The following is a 24,583-nucleotide window of genomic DNA, read 5'->3' as shown; positions in this document are numbered from 1 at the left end:
TGTCCGGTGGAAACCTCGTTTGAATCTGATCTCAGGTCAGAATGGGTTAATGTCCTGACAGAGACAGAATTCACATCCTCTCTAGTCAACGTGATGTTGAGGGTGTACGGTATATATATAACCCCCTTTAGAGTCAAACGGTGGGACGTTTGGTCAGATCAGTCACAACAAAGTCACCCGTTTTCCCTCCCATTCTGACCTGAGATCAGATTTAAAAAAATGTCTTGTATACATCCTGACAGTTTTCCATTCTGACCTGAGATCAGATTAAAAAAATGTCTTCTACATCCTGACAGTTTTCCATGCTGACCTGAGATCAGATTCTAAAAGAAATGTCTTCTATGTCAAGTCGCTCTTCGATTTTTCAAAAATAGCAGACCTATACAAGCTCGTAGCGCGCCACTCGGTGGCGCGCTATGAGCTTGTAGATCTGCTATTTTTCAATAGCTAAAGCACGACATGATGTTAACACCAAAATGAACCTCAAATGACGTCACATTGCAGGCTCTACAGAGCCGAACCAAATTTTATTCGGCTCTGAAACGGGAGTATGAATCGGCCCTATAAGAATGCCCGAGTGTGTCTGATTATTGCGTCTGGTTCCATCTCCACTTTCTCAGCACCATGTTTTTTTTTTTTGGGGGACGATTATTGGTGAACATACAACACGCTATATAGGATATTGTGCGTGTGTGCACACGCTCAGGAATGTTTGTGCATATATTGTTCAAGACCGTAAACAAACATCCATACGCCGTAATGTAATCCTATGATTACACTACACAGCACACCAACGTATATATACTGTACAGCAGTGGTGTAAAGCAAACCAAGTATACATTTACTTAAGTACTGTACTTAAATATGCACCTTTGAGTTACTTTACCTCCGCTCCGCATATTTTTTTTCCCTTTTCGCTTCCTATATGATGAATTCCTGTTCTGTTCTTTAACTACATAGAAGTGTCTATTTGTTTGTCTCTAAATGTTTTATGAATTGAACAATGTGGACCCTGTTGTAAACAAGTGTAAGGCTTAATTGGGTCGTCCACTCACAGTTAACAGTCTTTGTATTGAGTTTGTGCTTGAAATGTACTGTAATTCTGCAAACTGTTAATAAAGATTTCAATCAATCAATCAAACATTGTACTTCCAGTGTACTGCATTTATTTGACAACTTCACTAGTTCATTTCAGCCCTATATACATGTACTGTACATTACGGCCATTGGAAAATAGCCGATATACAAGTCCACAGCTTGTATGTAGATCTGCTACTTTCAAAAGATGCATTCGAAAAGTTGAACACTTGAAAATGGGACATGCTGCACAGTGAGTAGGCTACTTTTTTTTTTAATATATATTTTTTTATCCTACGATTTTGTAACCCATTTTTCACCCCTGTGTCAATCATCTAATGTGATCCTGGGCTCTCTACACACCCTCCACCAACCTGGGGAGAGCAACGGACTTAACTCGTGCTTCCTCCATGCTTGAGTGTCCAAGTTGCTCCCTTTACACCTGACAGAGGGGGGAGTTTCCCTGGTTGGACGTATAGCGCGTGGAAGGAACACGTTATTCCAACCAAGTTCCTTTCCCCTCCTTCTGGCGCCCCGGCTGGCCAGGGGGCGGCAGTTTAGAGACCAGGATTACTGCATGTTTTTGTGAGGGTACCTACCCTAGGTATAGGCTACTTTTGATGCCAATACTTTTTGTTCTTTTTATAATAAGTAAATGCATTGTATTCCGGACTTGTATAATACTGGCAAGAGAGTATTTCTATATTGCATTGGAGATACATTGGAGTACCTTTTTCCCATGCACCCCGACTGTGCACAAAACACTGTATACAGTGTATACCAAGCAACCCACCCACCCGTATAGTGTGTACCACTCAGGTCACAGGTCGTACCGGGGCATATTCCCGGTGGGCCGCGGCCTATATAGGGGGGGGGGGCCGCCATGATTAAAAAAACAATACAAAAAGGTCCGGGCGTGCTGCCATTCTATACCATCATGATAATGTCACTGTACCCTGTATCAGTGACTGACAAATAAACACCTCTATACAAAGGGGTTGTGTGTATAGTTTGTCTGTTGGTTTGTATCATTTATGTTGTTCTGTATAAAAGTGGTGGTATTATTATAGGGGCTTGTTTGTTTGTGTGTGTGTGTGTGTGTGTGCGCCTCGACGGAGCGGGGCGGTATAGAGTTTCTGCTATATATCTGCACACGCTGGTTGTGGTGGTGGGCCGGTGGGCCGGTCTGGGTTAAAAAAATCACGTGAAAATGACCGGGGGGCCGAATTTTTTGTCCCAGTCCAGCCCTGGTACCACTCCAAGACGTCCGTCCGGTCTCTCTCTCTCTCTCTCTCTCTCTCTCTCTCTCTCTCTCTGTCTCTCTCTCGCTGTGTGACACACGGTAACACAGCCTCGGTCCTCCTCAGCGTCATGTTGACAACCAGCTGTCAACACCGTTTAAAGCGGGATTTATGTGCATCCGGAGACGACTTGTGTTCACGTCAGGAGGAGATTGGCCAACAACACGCAAACGCGGGGAGAGAGGGAAAGAGGGAGAGAGGGAGGGGGGAGAGAGAGAGAGAGAGAGAGACATGCAGAGACAGAGAGACAGAGAGTGGGAGTCAGTGTTTGCGCCACCACAGAGAGAGACGAGCATGCATGGGAAACGGGGGCTGCTGAAGAAGTGCCATCTTTTTCAGATTGTTTGTGGAGGCGGTGAGAAGCAAAAACAAAAGCAGGCTCCTTTTGGCTAGTTCAAATATGCTCTAAAAGAGTGCCTCAAATTGCCCCCCAGAGTTTATTTCTGTGTGTGTGTGTGTGTGTGTGTGTGTGTGTGTGTGTGTGTGTGTGTGTGTGTGTGTGTGTGTGTGTGTGACTGTGTGTGTGTGTGTGACTGTGTGTGTGCGTGCGCGTGAGTCAGAGAAACCAAATTAGGCACACAACTTACGACGGGTCTTTACAGTATAAGCCAGCCTTTAGGCGTCGCGAGGAAGACAAGACAGACACACAGACTCACGCATCCACCAACCACACCCCACAGCTCAGCCAAACATAAAAATGGTCTTAAAAAGTCTTTTATATAGTTCTATACTACTGGGTTACTCTTCTCCACTATTGTAGTCCCTCCCTAAACATGTTAGGGCTATAGTTTTTAATTAGTTGACAACATTTTGACAGTATATTTAGTCTCTGTTTTAGGCATAGCTCCGTTAGTTTCCGTCAGTGAAAAAAGGTAAAGTCGACGAACATTGTTCGTCGTAGTTTTAAGTCGACGAAAACCGACACTGCAGCGGAGGGAGGGAGAGAAGGACAGACGGACAGACAGACAGACGGAGAGACAGACAGAGAGACAGACAGACGGAGAGACGTGCATTCTTTCTGGATGCTTTGAACCACAATGCTCTCACTTACGGTATACAGCGTGCCAATGAAGCATGACGAAATCCGAAATTAAATTGTATAACGAGAGAGAGAGAGAGAGAGAGAGAGAGAGAGAGAGAGAGATAGAGAGAGAGAAATAAGACACAGAACAGGCTGGATAAGGCCAAGTGCGAAGGATCGAGACACAGTCATTTATACGTATGAGTGAATGGCACAGTAGCCTATATACTGTTCTAGCATCCCATATCCAGTGTTGATTTCGAGGTGGCCGGATCCTCTACTCCTCCTGGATTTGTGTTTAAAAAAAAACGTGATATTATGGACAATATTCACGTCAACTTTGACCAAATATACCTTGATGTGTTGTGTGGAAGACTGGTGCTTCAAAGCCTAAACCACACCCCCCCAGTTGCAACTCCTTGGGACAAAACCGTTCTGAACAGGAACCCGTTTTGGTGTTAGCATCATGTCATGCTTTAGCTATTGAAAAATAGCAGATCTACAAATCGACTGAACGACTGACATTTTTTAGAATCTGATCTCAGGTCAGAATGGGTTAATCAGACCAGTGTGTGTCCGGTGGAAACCTCGTGTGAATCTGATCTCAGGTCAGAATGGGTTAAAGGTCAACCACACCAATGCAAGTTATGCAACTCATTGTCATTGAGTTGCAACCGGTGTGGTTTATGGGCTTAACAAAACAACATGTATTCTGCCCCACTGTATAGCTTGCAGCCCTACCGTATATATCTAACGTGTTCTTTCACGGAACAAAATGAATTTGCCCATGTAGTACGTATACGTATACTGTATGTCTAAAGTGTTCTTGAGCAGGACATTTTGAAACCACAACTGCTCTGTTGAGCTTTACACTTTGTTTAACTTGAACCATAACGGTGAAGGATTCGTTCATACAAACATAAATAGTCCAGTATAAATTATTATGTTTGATGCCATGCGGCAGTATATGAGCAGTATATGAGTCTCATATATACTAACACCAGCTGCGTGGTTTAACCCATTCTGAACGGGAACCCGTTTTGGTGTTGGCATCATGTTATATGCTTTAGCTATTGAAAAATAGCAGACCTACAAGCTCGTAGCGCGCCACCGAGTGGCGCGCTACGAGCTTGTAGGTCTGCTATTTTTGAAAAATCGAAGAACGACTTGACATTTTTTTAGAATCTGATCTCAGGTCAGAATGGGTTATAATCAGACCAGTGTGTGTCCAGTGAAAACCTCGTATGAATCTGATCTCAGGTCAGAATGGGTTCATCAGACCAGTGTGTGTCCTAGTGGAAACCTCGTATGAATCTGATCTCAGGTCAGAATGGTTTAAGGCCATATCATGCACTCCAAGCTGGACCTGCAGCTCAGTGGCCCTTTGCGGTTTAGAAGAGTCTTTTTGTGTCTGCCCGTGTGAACGTATAGCTAAAGACTCTGACAAAAAAATGGGACCCAGCAGCGCTTCCCTGCTTGGCACTCAGCATCATTAAGGGTTGGATTTGGGGGTAATAAGTCACTGCGGCATATACTATATAGTGTCATGTCCAGAGGCTGTATACTTGTTCATCAAGCTGTCTCACGCTTCACGTGGCCCCTATAGAGCGCCGCAGTCCCGCCCCCTTTCAGAAAAGCGAGTGGCCCAGGAAGTGGAAGCCCCATGCATTCTCCCATCGGCACTTTTAATATCATTTATTTAAAGACGGTTACGCCGCGGACAAAGCCAATTCGGATCGCGACGAATCATCATGACAATGAACACAATCTTTTGGGGCCGATCAAATAATTTATAAGACGAAAAACAAAACAAATAGTGTTGTGTCTCCTGACTTTCTTTTCTTCTTTCTAATGATTTGATCGGCCCCAAAAGATTGTGTTCATTGTCATGATTCGTCACGATCCGAGTTGGCTTTGTCCGCGGCGTAAACCGTCTTTAAATAAATGATATTAAAAGTGCCGATGGGAGAATGCATGCAGGGGCTTCCACTTCCTGGGCCACTCGCTTTTCTGAAAGGGGGCGGGACTGCGGCGCTCTATAGGGCCTGCATGGCTCGGCAAAGGCTAACTCACTCAAAGCTGGCCTATACATTTCAGACCTTTTTTACAGCTGCCCTGCACATTAACAACAAACTCGCCGATGCCAGTGACAGTGGAACACTATCGATACAGATCTTTCACACACACACACACACACACACACACACACACACACACACACACACACACACACACCCGGATTAACCCATTCTGAACGGGAGCCCATTTTGGTGTTGGCATCATGTTATGCTTTATAGCTATTGAAAAATATTGAAAAAACAAGCTCATATAGCTACGAGCTTGTATAGGTCTGCAATTTTTTTAAAATCGAAGAACGACTGGACATTTTTTTTAGAATCTGATCTCAGGTCAGAATGGGTTATAATCAGACCAGTGTGTGTCCGGTGGGAAACCTCGTATGAATCTGATCTCAGGTCAGAATGGGTTAAGCGTCTATAACTATATAAACAGCAATTGTGTTGCAGTTGTGCATGTGAAACGGCGAACATCATGCAGCAATAACAGATGACCCGGCGCACACTGCCACTTGAAAGGTAACACGTATAGGATATGATGTGTTAATTAGAGCAACGTTTCGGTCACACACACACACACACACACACACACACACACACACACACACACAATCTTCCTCAGGCATGCCTGAGGAAGGAAGTGTGCGCTGGTTATCTTTTATTGATTTTAACCCATTCTGACCTGAGATCAGATTCATACGAGGTTTCCACTGGACACACACACACTGGTCTGATGAACCCATTCTGACCTGAGATCAGATTCTAAAAATGTCAGTCGTTCTTCGATTTTTCAAAAATAGCAGACCTACAAGCTCGTAGCGCGCCACTCGGTGGCGCGCTATGAGCTTGTAGATCTGCTATTTTTCAATAGCTAAAGCACGACATGATGCTAACACCAAAATGGATTCCCGTTCAGAATGGGTTAACAGTGGAACACTATAGGCTCGTCATCCTCCTGTGATGTGATATCAAGCATTGTTTCACATGTAGGCAGCAGTACGTGGCTCAGGAAGCAGAGAGACACCCTTAACCCATTCTGGCTCGGGATTGGGAACCCCTTTTGGTGTTATACATTATGTTATAATTTAGCTACTGAAAAATAGCAGACCTACACAAGCTCGTAGCACGCCACCGAGCTTGTAGGTCTGCTATTTTTTTTTAATCGTGAAGTGGCGCAAATCTTTTGAATTATATATTCTTTCAGAGTGAGCGTTTTTTTAACTCAAATCTTTGTTTCTGGGGGAGGTCCCTGCTCGAACAACATATTTTCAGATGGGGGTCGGTGGCCAAATACATATCATCTTTGCGGGTCCGGCCTTGACATGAAAAGTTGAACACCACTGATATGGAAACAGGCCTAAAAATGGGTTAAGATCACAAGAATCCCGGGTTCGGTCCCCAGCTATAGTTTCGCGTATAGACAACCATTCCGCAATCTCCGAATGCTACAAGAGTCTGGAACTACAAGCTATGTATATGTTTAGATGACTTTTATTGTACGGCTGGGTATAATGTATACAATATACCCTTGTCGCCGGGCAGAAAGTGAAACCTCTTATCTCCGTGTTATAACTTTTTTTGCCCTGCTTCATCACACCACAGCGTCACACGAAAGCATAAAAATAGCAGATCTACAAGCTCATTCGGTGGCGCGCTACGACCCTGTAGGTCTGCTATTTTTGAAGAATCGTGAAAAGTGACATGAAAGTGTTTGAGAACGACTGACATATAGAAAAACAACATAGCTTTTTCAAGAAGACAGTCAGGATTTAGAAAGACATTTGGCAGAATCGTTCCCAGGTCAAAATGGGGTAAAAAAAAAAGCAGAAAAAGACAACACTTCATGTCACACATGACGGTATTACGACATCCAAAATCCATCAGAGCATAATCGAATCGTGCATATTATAATAGCGATATCAATACATTGGCCCATAGCCCTGTGTCAATATGTGCCCCACAACGCTCAGTGGACTTCAGATAGAATAACCATCTTTACGTAGATACAGCCATCCATGGCTGGGCAGCCTTATCTGCCTCCTTTGGTTGAGAGATTCCAGTAAAACAAAAAATGATTTAATTGCGTTAAAGAATTTCTTGCTGGACCAAAATCTGTCATGGAAGAGGTTCCTATAGTTGGACGTAGAGCTTGCTTAAACCCGCTACTCCTCTGAGCCAATCGGGACAGGGAGATTATTTAACCATACCCCTCCTCTGAGCCAATCAGGACCTAGAGATGATTTTAACCGCCACTCCTCTGAGCCAATCGGATTATCGAAGCGCCGCTCCTCCTCTGAGCCAATCAGATTATCGAAGCGCCACTCCTCCTCTGAGCCAATCAGATTATCGAACCGCCACTCATCCCAGCCAATCAGTCGCAAAACACAAATAGAGGATTGCTGATAAACAACAGAGCAGTTCTGCCATTAACTGACTGACCTGAGATCAGATTCATACGAGGTTTCCACTGGACACACACTGGTCTGATTAACCCTGATTCTGACCTGAGATCAGATTCTAAAAATGTCAGTCGTTCAGTCGATTTTTCAAAAATAGCAGACCTACAAGCTCAGTGTTATACTTAAGTAAATAAAGTATACCTCAGTGTTACTTAGAGTTATACTCAGTTTAGCTTTGATGTTTGTGTGTGTGTGTGTGTGTGTGTGTGTGTGTGTGTGTGTGTGTGTGTGTGTGTGTGGTTTTTTTTAAACAGGATTAAATGCACTCACATTATCGCTGCGGGAGTTTTGTCTTGTGGGAGTTAACCCATTCTGAACAGGAACCCATTTCGGTGTTTAGCATCATGTTATGCTTTAGCTATTGAAAAATAGCAGATCTACAAGCTCATAGCGCGCCACTGAGTGGCGCGCTACGAGCTTGTAGGTCTGCTATTTTTTGAAAAAATCGAAGAACGACTGACATTTTTAGAATCTGATCTCAGGTCAGAATGGGTTAATCAGACCAGTGTAATCAACCTCGTATGAATCTGATCTCAGGTCAGAATGGGTTAAAAGGTGGGAGCTCTGTATGTCTACAGGCCGACTGAAAAATGTGCTGTTTTAAAATAATGCTCTATGGCCTGACCTGAATAAAAATATATCAGGAGAGAGAGAGAGAGAGAGAGAGAGAGAGAGAGAGAGAGAGAGAGAGAGAGAGAGAGAGAGATGTTTAGTTTAGCCGTTCTTCTGGGTTGAGGTTGACCTGGTTCACTTTATGTGAAACAACACACGCGCACGCACACGCACACACACACACGCACACACACGCACACGCACACGCACACACTATCAATCCAGTGATTTGCACGCCCCTATACGGCCTATACACTAACGCTCAATTTACACGTGGACGCGTAAAGTTGTGTCGTCCACCGTCGCTTGTGTGCGTGCGTGCGTGCGTGTACACATACCTATTTGCGCGTCGTGTGAATATTATACCTCGTGTATGTGTGGGTGTGGCGTCGTCGTGTGTTTTCTCCGACCACATGCGCTGCGCGACGAGTTGTACGGCGGTCGTGTGTACGTGCGCACCGTGTTTGCGTGTTTGTAGTGTGCCATGGCGCCAGGTTCACACTGAGCCCCGTGCAGGGAGGAGGAGGGTGGTGTGTGTGTGTGTGTGTGTGTGTGTGTGTGTGTGTGTGTGTGTGTGTGAGGGGGGGGGTGTTGGTGCTGAAAGCAGGCCCTTGTTGCCCTCTGTGGTATATTGCACTGACCAATCCACTGCCCTTCCCTTTCCTCACCTGCTTATAAACCACTGGTGGGGAAAAGTACTCACTTTTTTCTTTTTTCTTTTTTCTCAAGTATAAGAGTAGACTATATATACCGATACTGGACTGTATAGAAAACCTCAAGCAACTGAATAATGACTGTCTGGGGGTTGTGTTCACCCTGTGAGCCTGCACAGGGTGATGATAAAATGACCGAAAGTGTTTTTTTGAGAGTGAAATATAATCCCTTTTTAACCCGTTTTTTGACCTGAGATCGGATTCTAAAAAATGTCTTCTTCTACATCCTGACAGTTTTCTGAAGAAATATATCAATTTTTAACCCGTTTTTTGACCTGAGATCGGATTCTAAAAAATGTCTTCGTCTACATCCTGACAGTTTTCTGAAGAAAAAGCTATGTTTGTTATATGTCAGTCGTTCTTCGATTTTTTTTCAAAAATAGCAGACCTATACAAGCTCCGCGCTATGAGCTTGTAGAGATCTGCTATTTTTCAATAGCTAATATAAAGCATAGCATAATGCTATAACACCGAAAGGGGTTCCCGCCCCAAAATGGGTTTTAAAGTACGGTAGTTAAAGTACAGTAGAAAGTATATACTCACTATATGCAGAATGTCCACCCGGCCGTTTCACGAGTTTTCGAATGTGTATACATTGATTCTGATTGTATATATGCACATATTTTGAAAATGGCAGATCTATATATACAACCTCAACTATATGCGTCACATCGCGACGCATTCTGAGCTTGTAGTTCAGCTGTTTTCAAATGGCCGGAATTAATATCATAATAATAATAATAATAATAATAATAATAATAATACATTTTATTTATAAGGCGCCTTTCAGGGCACTCAAGGTCGCTGTACAGATTAAAAGCAGCACAAGAACACAGTTAAAAGCAGGGAAAAAAACTAGGGCACAGCTTGAAGCAGAAGACACATAGGGCTGTCTATTTTGCAATAATAATCGCAATCTACAGAGTGATAATAAATGAAGGTTTCAAATAAATGTACTGTATAGTGGAGTTAAAGTATACAATGAATTAAGTATTGGAAATTGGAAAAAATACTCGAGTAAAGCGCCAATACCTCAGAATCGTACAGTATACTTGAGTAAAAAGTACTTACTGTATAGTTACAGCCAAAATCTACTGCACTTGGACATTTTGGCCTCACATGTCTAGTAATACAACACACACACACACACGCACGCACACACATCACAAACACGCTGTACACGTCCAGGGCATCCAGCCACGCACGCACGCACTCACGCACGCACGCACACACACACACACACACACACACACACACACACACACAGGCTAAGTTTAGGGGAGAGAGAGAGAGAGAGAGAGAGAGGAAGAAGCCACATGTTGTACTTTGTGTTGGCTGCTTTTATAACCAGTGGTTTCCAACCAGCGGTCCGGGGACCACCGGTGGTCCTTCGAGGGCGTTCCAGGTGGTCCCCAGCTATAAAGGATGCAGAGTTGGTATAACCAAATGGATAAACTCTTGAGAGTTGAATTATTGTTAAACATCTGCATTACTTAATGTACAAAGATGTCTATACACAATTAGCCCATTCTGAACGGGAACCCGTTTTGGTGTTAGCATCATGTCATGCTTTAGCTATTGAAAAAATAGCAGATCTACAAGCTCATAGCGCGCCACCGAGTGGCGCACTACGAGCTTGTAGGTCTGCTATTTTTGAAAAATCGAAGAACGACTGACATTTTTTAAATCTGATCTCAGGTCAGAATGGGTGAATCAGACCAGTGTGTGTCCAGTGGAAACCTCGTGTGAATCTGATCTCAGGTCAGAATGGGTTAGAGAATGTGTCGACAAATTGATATTTTTGATGTTATCTCTCCTAACGGCGCCAACATCAACACAGCGTGGAGTCGTGGGACAACATCGTATCCAACGATAACAAAATATTCCATAAGTCTTGGGTCTCGGGAGTTGTCATCAAATTATGACGGTTAAGGTGGCTCAAATGTCGAATACATAATGGACCTTGGATGTGGAAAAGGGTTTGAAAACCTGCACTGGCTGCACTCACACCACATGGTGAAGTTATAGTTTAGGGGGGTATACTGGCTTTTGTTTTCCGACATACTATCAGTCCGACTGTCATTAGACCGAAAAGCTAACCCACACCCTAACCGCAAGCAGGAAGGAACACATGTCGGACCAAAGTGTGTCGGATAACCCCCCAACACCCCAGGTGAAGTCAGTTCTTCCTGGGTGCTGTACACCCCAGGTGAAGTCAGTTCTTCCTGGGTGCTGTACACCCCAGGTGAAGTCAGTTCTTCCTGGGTGCTATACACCACATGAAGTCAGTTCTTCCTGGGTGCTATACACCACATGAAGTCAGTTCTTCCTGGGTGCTACACCCCAGGTGAAGTCAGTTCTTCCTGGGTGCTGTACACCACATGAAGTCAGTTCTTCCTGGGTGCTATACACCACATGAAGTCAGTTCTTCCTGGGTGCTATACACCACATGAAGTCAGTTCTTCCTGGGTGCTGTACACCACATGAAGTCAGTTCTTCCTGGGTGCTGTACACCCCAGGTGAAGTCAGTTCTTCCTGGGTGCTATACACCACATGAAGTCAGTTCTTCCTGGGTGCTGTACACCCCAGGTGAAGTCAGTTCTTCCTGAGTGCTATACACCACATGAAGTCAGTTCTTCCTGGGTGCTATACACCACATGAAGTCAGTTCTTCCTGGGTGCTGTACACCCCAGGTGAAGTCAGTTCTTCCTGAGTGCTATACACCACATGAAGTCAGTTCTTCCTGGGTGCTATACACCACATGAAGTCAGTTCTTCCTGGGTGCTATACACCCCAGGTGAAGTCAGTTCTTCCTGGGTGCTGTACACCCCAGGTGAAGTCAGTTCTTCGCCCCCCTCTGTGCCAGGACATGCCCGGGCGCCGACCAAAAACTCATTACCCATGAGGCATTATCGTTAATTCCCCCGGCCTATACTTACATATACACGGGAGCGCGGTAAACCACAGCGCTATAGCGAGACTTAACAGGAGATGTGCGTGTGTGGATCCCAGTGTTATTGTGTAATCCAGGCGCTGCAGTAATCATAACCCATTCTGACCTGGCACCCATTTTGGTGTTAGCATCATGTTATGCTTTAGCTATTGAAAAATAGCAGATCTACAAGCCCATAGCGCGCCACCGAGTGGCGCGCTACGAGCTTGTAGGTCTGCTATTTTGGAAAAATCGAAGAACGACTGACATTTTTAGAATCTGATCTCAGGTCAGAATGGAGTTAATCCGACCAGTGTGTGTCCAGTGGAAACCTCGTATGAATCTGATCTCAGGTCAGAATGGGATAATAGATTTGGGTCGAGACATGCCTCGAAAAAAACCTCCGCGTCTATTACCAGAGAGGATTTTTGTGGCCAGGCTCCCATGGCAACCGGCCACTTAAAAAGAAAAAAAAATCTTTGCACACTTCCTCCTAAAATTGTTAACCACACCTCTCCCCCTAATTAGCCCATATAGGACCTGCCCTCTGGTCCGCTGTGTCAGTGTGTGTGTGTGTGTGTGTGTGTGTGTGTGTGTGTGTGTGTGTGAGCGTGCCGTGTATGTGTGTGTGTTCTTTTGGGTCTTTTTTTCTTTTTTTAGGCCCCAAAATGCTTCTAGCCCTGATGTATACTTAGCTGTGTGCACGCTGGGGCGACGTTTGTTTTGCGCCATAAATATCTGATCTACAAGCCCACTGTGTGTCGCCGTTCAATATAATGAATTATGTAATGTAAACATGCTGTAAAATGCATGAATGATGTAATAATATAATATCAATAAAGTTGATCAAATTATTGACACAAGACCCACGACGTGCCGAGGCAACTTTATTGATATTATATTATTACATCATTTATGCATTTTTTACAGCATGTTTACATTACATAATTCATTATATTACACCTCAGATGTATACAGAGTATAGCCTACTCTGTCTTCTTTCCCAAGCTTGACAAATAAAATCTGCTACAACGAAAGTCCCTTTGGGCAAAACATATCTCCATTTTTATACATGACTAAATCTAGGAAATCTCCACATACATAGAAGACATCTTATATTAACCAAAATATCCCTTAAGTCATCGTATTTAGACAGGTTAAAAGTGAAGCAGTGAAAGCCTTGTTTAATATAAAAGAATTTAGCGGTTAAAAGATGGAAGAACAAGATGAGCACAAATATCCTTAGAGAAAGCAGCGTTGTGATTGAGACCTGCAGCTCCATTTAGACCTCGTCTCTGTCAGGTGCGTCCAAACATTTTCAGGATTAAAATTTAAAACGGCAAATGTATATAGCAGATCTACAAGCTCGATGCTGTCGTATGACGACGTATAGTGCGATCGAGAAAGCCGCTCGTTTACAAAAATAATAACGAGCATCGCAGGACGCTCGCAGGACTGCGACGTCCCGCCCCCCTTTCAGAACGACGAATGGCCCGTGAAATGATTCCCCGTTCATTTTCCCCATAGACTTTTCAAAAAGCATTAATTTAAAGACGTTTATACGCCGCGGACAAAGCCAACTGGCGTTGTGACACATCATGACAATAAACACACAATGTTTCTGGGGCCGATCAAATAATTAGTATTAGAAGAAAAACAAAACAAAAAGTGCCTTTATTTTCTTCTTAATAATTATTTGATCGGCCCCAAAACATTGTGTCTATTATTATGCCTTGTCACCAATCGCCCCCAAATTGCTAACCGGCTGTGCAGAAGCTTTATCTACATATTAAGAAGTCCCTGCGAGTTGCAACTGCCATTGGGGATAATTGTTTCATGCAACTATACACATATACTACAACTACTCATTATGAGAGATGAGATGAGATGAGATGAGATGTATACTTTATTATCCCTGCAGGGAAATTGATACGTCAACAGCAGCATAATGTAAAATGTAAAAAACAAACAACAGACAGACACATTGGACACAACTGGACATACTCACAACAAGACCAAAGACTACAGACACATGACCATATAAGCATATACAGTTCTTACTGTATGTGTTGTATAGTCTGATTGGCAGGTTGGCAGAAAGGAGAGTCTCTGTATACTCGCAACTGTTTGGTTGCGAGGGGTTGCATGGCGAATTAATTGGTGTGGTTTTGGGCCTAAGAGTGGTCTGAAAAATGTATGTACATGCTGCTCATACTGAGGCGCCTGTCACACCTATCAGACAAGCGTCTTATCAATGTTTTATCGTTTCATCTGTCTTGACGTTTGTCGCATCAATTGACCACAATGCTTTGCGGAATCTGGGCGGTGCGTGGGCGGTGCGAGGACATGCGGAAACAGATCCACGTGTTGCCCCTGTTGTTGTCCTTACGCTGTTAGCTGCGGGACACAGTAGCTATAGCTTGTTGGTTGTGTCAACGTGTTGCGTCTCCACTTTATCAGTACCACTACCACAGTAGGTGCCAAGTCTGGCACTGATTCCGTGTGTATGTATATAGCCTCCAGGTACGCAGACTAAGCATGGCATCATTGTGGAAAATTAATATTTTCTGTTAGCAACGACTCCATTATTTTTAATAAAGCGCATCCATTTTACCACAACACACGACTTGCTGCATTTCAGGCTGTTAGCCATGACGCAGACGTCGATGCAGGCTATAGGCGAAATATAGGATAAGAGATGACATGCGTCTCCAAGTTGGAGCCTATAGTTGCGCCTGGGGGAATCATATTTGAACCATAATCTGAAGTAGGCCTAATGTACAGTAGGCCCATTGGGCATAGCCAACACGGCACATCATTATCACATCTACATTTATCCTTCAACATTTCATGCCCAAAATGATTGTTTGGGAGCAGTAGCATTTTCAGAAATATAAGTCATGGCTACGACTGTTTCATAATATCCAGTCCAATGCGCACTGCCCATGCGAACGGAAAACATGTTCATTCATATTAACAGTTTTATTTTATTTTAACAACCAAATCATATGGAATGGTTTGAAGTAGGCCTTCATTTATAATGTCGCATCCTCTGTGTAAAGCACTGATGTCCTTTTATATCGTTGGTCCGTGCAGTCAGACGGATAACTATTGATTATGGGTCGGGTGGAATAACAAACTGATATGAGGTGGAACGAGAGATCTGAACGGAGTCGACGCGACACCTGAATTATATAAGCATTAGGCTATATAGACCAGAGCTAGGTTAGGAGTGAATGATAAAATGCATGCACCTTGAATTATAACGTTTGTTTTAATTTTCTGTTCGGCCACGACGGGCAGGGATTATATTTTCCTGTTGAATTGCTTACTGGAACAGACCAAACTACTTTACTTAACAATTAAATCATTTTCGTTACGAAAGTGCATAGGCTCTTTCCCCTTCCGTGTCTGCACTATGCAGAAAAAAAACAACAGACTCAGAGTGTGAAAAGACCGCCCAGTGCAGCGTAACAAACGGACCTTCTCTCCTATTGGTTGGCGGGTAAACCCAACCCTTTTTGTCTTGTCTGAGGTGCCGCCCTGTTCTTCAGCTTGTCGCCTACAAAATGTTTTGTGTCTTGTGTCTTGCCCCCCCCCCCCCCATGAAACACGTTTGTCTGATGAAACCACGTGACTCCCATTAGAAATGCATTGGGAGCTGTCTTGTCTGATGCTTTTCATCAGACAACCATAAGACGCTTGTCTGATAGACTGACTGAGGCCTGAGAGAGGTCCACAGTCAGTGTAGTCATGTACAGTGCATTCACTAAAGTGCATGGCAGTGTCATGTTGCTTATGGAAGTCTGAATGGAAGTATATAAGCACATTAAAGGTGTATTGGTATAGTAAAGTGAAAACTAATTAAGCACAAGCGGCAGTCGTCTGAGGGCCAAACCCACACCAGCTGCAACTCCCTTGCGCAACTACTCACTACAACTCCTCGCACAACAAAACAAACCACACCAATTCAACTCCAATTGCAACTGTGCCATTGGGAATAAAGTGTATAGCAAGGAGTTGCATGCCGACCCCTGTGGTTATAGGGCTTATAAGGCTTTTGTTCAGCGGCAGTGTTATAAAAGAAAGATGGATATAGATATTATAAAAGGAGTATACATGTACAATAGCTGGGGATATTTCTGGCACGCAATGACTGGCACACGGAGAGATTGTTTCAGCTGATCCTGGGTGGGGTGGGGTGGGGTGGGGGATTCGTGTGTGCGTGTGCGTGTGTGTGTGTGTGTGTGTGTGTGTGTGTGTGTGTGTGTGTGTGTGTGTGTGTGTGTGTGTGTGTGTGTGTGTGTGCGTGCGTGTGCGTGCGTGTGTGTGTGGGAAGGGGGGAGTCATTCAGGGACACTGTTGTTGCTGCTTTGCCCTGAGGCGGCCCACAGTATAGTGAAAAGTAACTAGGTACATTTACTCAAGTATAGCATATTACTGTACTTATACAGACAGTAAGTGCAATGTTGAGGTATGTGCACTTCACTGGAGTATACATTCAATTTAGTTTTTACTTTCACTTCTATACTCACTACATCTCAGAGGACCATATTGTACTTTAGTTCATATAGTTGCTTTGTAGATTTTGATTAATATTACAAAACATATAGCCTATGTAGGCTCTATAGAGCGCCGCAGTCCCCGCCCCCTTTCAGAAAAGCGAGTGGCCCAGGAAGTGGAAGCCCCATGCATTCTCCCATCGGCGCTTTTAATATAATTTATTTAAAGACGGTTACGCCGCGGACAAAGCCTATAGGATCGTGACGAATCATGACAATGAACACAATATTTTGGGCCGATCAAATAATATATAAGACGAAAAATAAAACAAATAGTGTTGTCTCCTGACTTTCTTTTCTTCTTTCTAATGATTTGATCGTCCCAAAATATTGTGTTCATTGTCATGATTCGTCACGATCCGAATTGGCTTTGTCCGCGGCGTAACCGTCTTTAAATAAATTATATTAAAAGCGCCGATGGGAGAATGCATGGGGCTTCCACTTCCTGGGCCACTCGCTTTTCTGAAAGGGGGCGGGGACTGCGGCGCTCTATATACATTCCGGTCGTTTTAAAAAAAGCAGATCTACAAGAATCACAATATGTCGTGCAGTCGCAACAACGCATTGTGTGCTTCTATAGATCTGCTATTTTCGAAAGATTGGTATATGTACATTTGAAGAGCTCAAAGCGCGTTTCTGGATGGGCCATTTCCACCGTTTCTGAAAACGTTTGTAAATTATAATAAACAACGCAGAAATGATTATGATGACGATATTGTCGTATTTATTTTCTCAAATAATTGCGATTATGTAATAATCGCGATAAGCCTGTATACTCACTTCACAAAGTGAGTCAAGACAGCCAATCCGTGACCAATAAGTGTGTGCGTGTGTGTGTGTGTGTGTGTGTGTGTGTGTGTGTGTGTGTGTGTGCGTGCGTGCGTGCGTGCGTGTGTGTGTGTGTGCGCGTGCGTGCGTGTGTGTGTGTGTGTGTGTGTTGTGGGGAAATCTCTAATCCCCCGGGGTCCCATTTAGCTTGTCTCTTTTTCACACTGCCAAAGGGCATGACCCCTGACCTTCTCGGAAGCCCCAGAGGTATAGGTCATCATCCAACCAACCAAGCGATTCAAGTTGACCCCGTCGGTCGGAACTCGGACCAATCTGCGAATGCCACAACTCACACACACACCAAACCGCTATGTCTGCCTGTCAGCACAGCCCAGCGACCTGTGTGTGTGTGTGTGTGTGTGTGTGTGTGTGTGTGTGTGTGTGTGTGTGTGTGTGTGTGTGTGTGTGCGTGCGTGCTTGCATGCGTCTTACTGAGGCAACATGTAGTCCAGGAAGGAAGTGAGACCATTGTCCATGACATCAGAGACACTGGGCTCACTGCTACAATCTAAAATATCTAAAACCACATATTGCACACATAAAGACCCCCAGGAAAGTGTTCTAAAGCTTCTAAACGAGATTAACATAACTTTTTGCAAAAAGGGTGAAGTGTCCCTTTAACAGTGTGAGATTTAGAGATGTTCATGGGGCCTTAATAATGTATTAGAAGCTTTTTTTTATCAAGAATTGATCAATGTCACCATGCATGGTCCACATACTGTACAGTGTACAAACTGTACAAAAGAGGGGCACATTGCCAAAAGGGCAGGGGGTGCTCTATAGCACCCGCTATAGTGTCTATCTGTGCACGCCACTGCACACTTCCCGTGACATCATCATCATACCTGGACTACTACTTTCTGGCCTTTACAGCCCATACATCCAATCAGACAAGTCCCATCTGATTGACAGCCCATACATCCAATCAGACAAGTCCCATCTGATTGACAGCCCATACATCCAATCAGACAAGTCCCATCTGATTGACAGCCCATACATCCAATCAGACAAGTCCCATCTGATTGACAGCCCATACATCCAATCAGAAAAGTACTATCTGATTGACAGCCCATACATCCAAACAGAAAAGTCCTATCTGATTGACAGCCCCATACATCCAAACAGAAAAGTCCTATCTGATTGACAGTCCATACATCCAAACAGAAAAGTCCTATCTGATTGACAGTCCATACATCCAAACAGAAAAGTCCTATCTGATTGACAGCCCATACATCCAAACAGAAAAGTCCTATATCTGATTGACAGTCCATATACATCTAAACAGAAAAGTCCTATCTGATTAACAGCCCATACATCCAATCAGAATGGTCCTATATCTGATTGACAGCCCATACATCCAATCAGAATGGTCCTATATCTGATTGACAGCCCATACATCCAATCAGAATGGTCCTATATCTGATTGACAGCCCATATACATCCAAACAGAAAAGTCCTATATCTGATTGACAGCCCATATACATCCAAACAGAAAAGTCTGAACGAATTGGACGATCAAAAACAACTGTGACGATCTTTCAAAAAATAATGCGATTAGGCGATTATTGTAATGGCCATAACGGACGGTGAGGAAACGTGGTGTGTCTCCTAAAGTACGGTATAGTGAAACACACACGCTGCGCGCACACACACACACACACACACACACACACACACACACACACACACGTAGCAGGGGGGCCCGGGCCAACAGCATCCCACCCTAATGAGGATCACATGCGTACAACAGCGTGACGAAGCCTGCTCTCTCTCTCTCTCTCTCTCTCTCTCTCTCTCTCTCTCTCTCTCTCTCTCTCATATCATCATCAAATGTCTTAATCTCTCGTTTCCTAGATGTCTTGTCTTTCCACAACTGCTATTGTATAGCTACTGTACAACATGCACGTACGCACGCACACACACACACGCACGCACACACACACACACACACACACACACACACTCCCTAACAAAGTCAACAAAGCGAGAGAAAGAATCAGGCTTACACAGAATTGTATAGATATAGTTATGTCCTCCATTCAAGGCATGTTGAAACCCATCAGCCACAATACCAACCGTTTGCATGCATACAAACACACACGCACGCACACAACACACACACACACAACACACACACCCACAGACACACACACACACACACACACACACACACACACGCAAACACAAACACACACACACACACACACACACACACACACACACCGTACCTGGGTCGAGGCCGGTGTGCGTCGTCTCTACTGTGGCGTGGTGGGGGTCTGCTGCGAGGGGCTCGGGGTCCGGCACGATGCTGTCGTCCCCATTGTCGGGGGGCTTCGGGGAGATGGCGGGGGCGACCTTCCTCTCCTCATCCATGGGGCGGCGGCCTTACGCTGAAACCAATCGATCAATACTACTTTAGATCAGTCTGGTCTGACTCTGAAGCCGCATGTCGATCAATAATCCTTTTAGATCGGAGGGTTCTCTTAACTTTTTCTGACCCAGGTATACTCCTCCTCCCTTTTGGTGTTAGCATTATGTTATGCTTTAGCTATTGAAAAATAGCAGATCTACAAGCTCATAGCGCGCCACCGAGTGGCGCGCTATGAGCTTGTAGGTCTGCAATTTTTGGAGAAGTTGTGAAAATGTGGTGCAAATCTTTGAATATATTCTTTCAGCTATAGCGAACATTTTTAAATATAATATTTTCTTCATGGGGGGGGGGGGTCCCTGGAACTACATATTTTGAGATGGGGGTCCGTGGCCCAATAGAGATCATTCTGGGGGTCCTTGACATAAAAAAAAAGTTTGAGCACAACCGACATTATAGAAAAACATGGGTTTTTCATAAAACTATTAGGATTTAGAAGCCTTTTTTATCAGTCCAAAATGGGTTAATTACCCCCCTCATCCTGGCAACATCGATAATCACATCGTACACATACATGTGTATACATTTTGCCATTGGAACTATTTGCATTAAAAACCTTTTCAATCCAAATCATTCAGAATCAGACCAATATAGTCATTCAAAACGTGATTTTCCGTTAGATAAACATATATATATAGGCTAAATGTAATACTATAGCATTAATAAAGAAGGAACTCTGATTGTGAACTGTTCATTTTGCACCATCATCCCCAAAACCACTGATTTTTAAAATAAACAATAAAAAGCAACCACAACGCAAATAAAGTATCAATCAATCATTAAATAGGCTATATATACACATCATTAATCGCTTTCTTCGATTTTTCTTCATCACAAAACTGACTGAGGCAAATATATAGGTCACGTGGACACGTGCCAACATCTGTTTAGCGCGCGCCCATGTCGAGCTGGACAGCTGTTTGCGCGTTCCCACGGCGCGCTCCCGGCACGCCAACAGCCCCTCGATACCTTTTTGACAATCTTATCCAGACTTATTAAACTCCAGTTGTATCAAACTATAAACTCCCATATAGCTATGGTCAACAGTTGTGACCATCATATGAATTTGTCCCCTTTCAAATAACTTTATATACTGAGTTTGTAAGAAGACTTTTGAGAACTTTCGATTTGCACACATGCAGTGTGTGAAAACGTAAAACTCCTGTACAATCATTGAAAACAATTGCAAAAGTCCCCATGCGTGCAAGCAGGCAGCGTGAATAGCCTACTATATGGGACTTTGATTTATTTCCATTATTTCTCATTCTTTGCACCTGGTGAAACATGTGTTGACTTAGCCTACTTATCCATGCATGTGCAAACCCAATTAAGAGACGTATTCGCAGAAGTGTAATACCACTGGGGATTGTATGTGTTTAGCAACAACTAGCCTACTGTACTAGTCTATGCAACCGTTTGTTTCATAACAACATCCCTGCAACATTTCGTCTGATTGAATTTGTATTAACTGTTTGCAGAATGGGTATTATAGGTTATAGGCTGTACAGTTCAAAAGTATAGGCTACAGGTCAATACAAATAAAGTATAGAAAACCTGCTATAGGATAAAACCTATGTAACCGCGTTTGTTTCATAACATCACTTTTAGTTTTTAGTTTAAAAAAAAAGAAAATCTCCCACGTCTTGAAAGATATATAGAGAGAAAAAACAACATCTCTGCTGTTCTCTGACAGTCATCATGCGGTTATTATGGGGTGGAGAACTGGAAGCTATGCAATAAACAGAAGGCATTTCATAATTCTGTTTACCTTTTTATTACATGCCGTGCCTGCATGCCTGTTGCTTCTTTGCCCTCTCTCTCTCTCCCTCTCTCTCTCTGCGTTGCTTTCTCCAAAAAGTAAACTTGTCCCTGCACGCTCAGACAGCTATAGTTTATATAAACTCACACCATATGAGCTCCTAAATGGCTGCATAGCCTATTCCATACTATAAATAAGACTTTATATAACGGCTTTATAAAACAAGTTATGGTGTTTACCGTGTTTGCTGGCTGGCTGGGACTCTCAGACAGAGCAGCCGTTGTTTGTTCTTAATTCATTCTCAGAGCTCTTCAGGTGGGCTTCTCTCTCTCTCTCTCTCTCTCTCTCTCTATCCCCCCCTCTAAATAATGTCTTCTTAAGTTCTCCCCCCTCCTCACTTTACTGAGATCAAAGTGCCAAGAATGGTTAAATCCTCTCCGATCCGGTCATGTATGTTGTGTGTGGATCCCATAAACTTTTAGAGCTTTTAGTTTTCTCTCGCAGATTAGCCTAAATTCTCTCTCTCTCTCTCTCTCTCTCTCTCTCTCTCTCTCTCTCTCTCTCTCTCTCTCTCTCTCTCTCTCTCTGTCTCTCTCTCTGTGTCTCTGTGTCTCTCTCCCTCTCTCTCCGCCTCTCTCTGAAACTTTCTCCTCCGCTCCCTCGTCCCGTAGTGTTGCCATGCTTTCAAGAAACAAGCATGCCAGCCAGGTCTGTGAAAACAAGCCACTCAGTCAAAGGAGGGGGGGGGGGTATAGCTTTTCCCAGATGAGGTCTTTAGTTAAAGGGATATTTCACTTAAAAAAAAAACTTGTGTTCATTTTACCATCTACTCAGGCTTATGTGAACACCCAGGCAGTGTTTAAGTTAGCCTACTCGATTCAGTATAAGCCTATTTGATAGTCCGGCGCTTTCCTATACAAATCCGTTGTAACTTCATCAAACATTTTCTTTTTTCTGGTGACTTAATTATACCGCCCTCCTAATACGTGAGGTATTTAATAATATTTGTCTCTTTTTTTAATGGAGCCCTTTGTTCTTTCTCTGGTGCGTTTCATCCAAAATAAGTTTTATACAAATAAATGAAAAAAGTAATGAAAATGTGTTTTATGTTAAAATGGAGGTTGAAGTTAGAATGGGTTTGTATAGAAAGGGGGCGGGGCAGCTAAAACGAATATCAAACATTTAAATACTGAATCGAATAACTTCACATAAGCCTGACTATATAGACCAGGGGTTTTCAACTGATTGTGAACCAGGGACCACCACCCTGACTAAGGATCAACCTGGGGACCACGTGCAAATACGTGCAAGATATAGCACATGATGACATTATATGGGCACATTAACATTTCCTAATAATGATGACTCAACCAGGCAAGCTGGTACACTTCACCCTTCTTCAGATTCTAACTAACTGCCTTTTCTATGGAATTTCTTAATCTCAGACTTCCCAGTAATTCTGATAACATTGACGCACTTCCACGGAACAGTGCACAGACGTTTAGTGCACTGTTCCGTGGAAGAAATTACACAATCTTCACTTTGCTACTAAATGCATGGTCAGGGACCACATGCAATACCTCCACGGACCACCAGTGGTCCACGGACCACCTGTTGAAAACCCCTGATATAGACGATGAAATGACCCAAAGTTTTATTGGGTTGTAATGTGTGTATACCTTAATTATGTAACTCCAAATGTGGACAAGAAAACCAAAACATTTTTACATAAATATATAAAAGAAAAACAGTATGAGTTTTGGTGATGCTCTATATTGTCTAAATCTTTCTTTGTGTTTTTTTTTTGTACGTACTAAAAGAGTGACTTTGAGAGCTGTTTCAGCGTCCAATCTAACTATACCATAACATAACATCGCCCAAGTGTATATTAGGGTAGGCTATACACACATATTCAGGCCTGTTGAGAACTCTAGTTTTCGTCGGGTGCCGGGCGCTACTAACTTCGGGGCAGGCCCGTATAGAGTTTTCATAGTAGTAAATAGTAAATAGTTAATAATAATAGTAAATGCGACCTGCCGTCGTAACAACAACACTGTATAGAAACGAGCCCAAATAAACTATATACACTTTAGAAACAAGCTCAAATAAACAACTACACTTCAGAAGCAAGCCCAAATAAGCAATATACACTGTGGAAACAAGCCCCAATTAAAAAATAACAACATGCCACACTACATACAGTATACCATAATATATACAAATAACACACCAAAGTGGCTTTAATAATCAAACATGGCAACAACTGAGACTCGCCCCACCATCTCTCTCTCTCTCTCTCTCTCTCTCTCTCTCTCTCTCTCTCTCTCTCTCTCTCTCTCTCTCTCTCTCTCTCTCTCTCTCACACACACACACACACACACACGCACACACACACTATACACTACACTACACTACACTACACTACACTACACTACACTACACGCAAACTTTATTTATTTTAGTACAGTACAGTACAGTACAGTACACCGCCTGCTTGAAGAGGTCAGCCCACAGTGCTGACCTCTTTTACTGTAAGTAAAGGTATATATATCAATGCCGCAATGTAGAAATACTTATACTGTTGCGTGAGCAAAAAGTCCGGAATTAAGAATGTACATATTGACATCAAAATGTATACTTACACACAATAGCAGTATGTACAAAATATATATATACAAACATCGACAAGCGTGCACAATGCGTTGCGACCACTTTTGAGCTTGCAGATTGGCAAATGCTATATAGCGCTGCAGCGCCGAATGGTAAAAGTAAAATATTTGCCTCTGAGATGTAGTAAAAGTAAAAGCATGCACAGA

General features: G+C 43.3%; 1 protein-coding gene across 1 annotated transcript in view; it reads right to left on the bottom strand.

The window, feature by feature from the left end:
- mdfi (MyoD family inhibitor) overlaps positions 1-22,225 on the bottom strand; it is a 77,797-nt gene extending 55,572 nt beyond the window's left edge. The window contains exons 1-2 of the mRNA XM_080785945.1: positions 22,007-22,225; positions 19,809-19,970 (exon numbers count right to left, since the gene is read on the bottom strand). The gene's annotated coding sequence lies outside the window, so the exon portion shown is untranslated. The remainder of the gene's footprint in view (positions 1-19,808; positions 19,971-22,006) is intronic.
- Positions 22,226-24,583: the final 2,358 nt, after the last annotated feature.

The sequence above is a fragment of the Protomyctophum bolini genome, assembly GCF_963924005.1.
Source record: "Protomyctophum bolini genome assembly, chromosome: 2".
In the NCBI taxonomy this organism is placed as follows: Eukaryota; Metazoa; Chordata; class Actinopteri; order Myctophiformes; family Myctophidae; genus Protomyctophum; species Protomyctophum bolini.
This window is presented reverse-complemented; position numbering and strand designations above follow the sequence as displayed.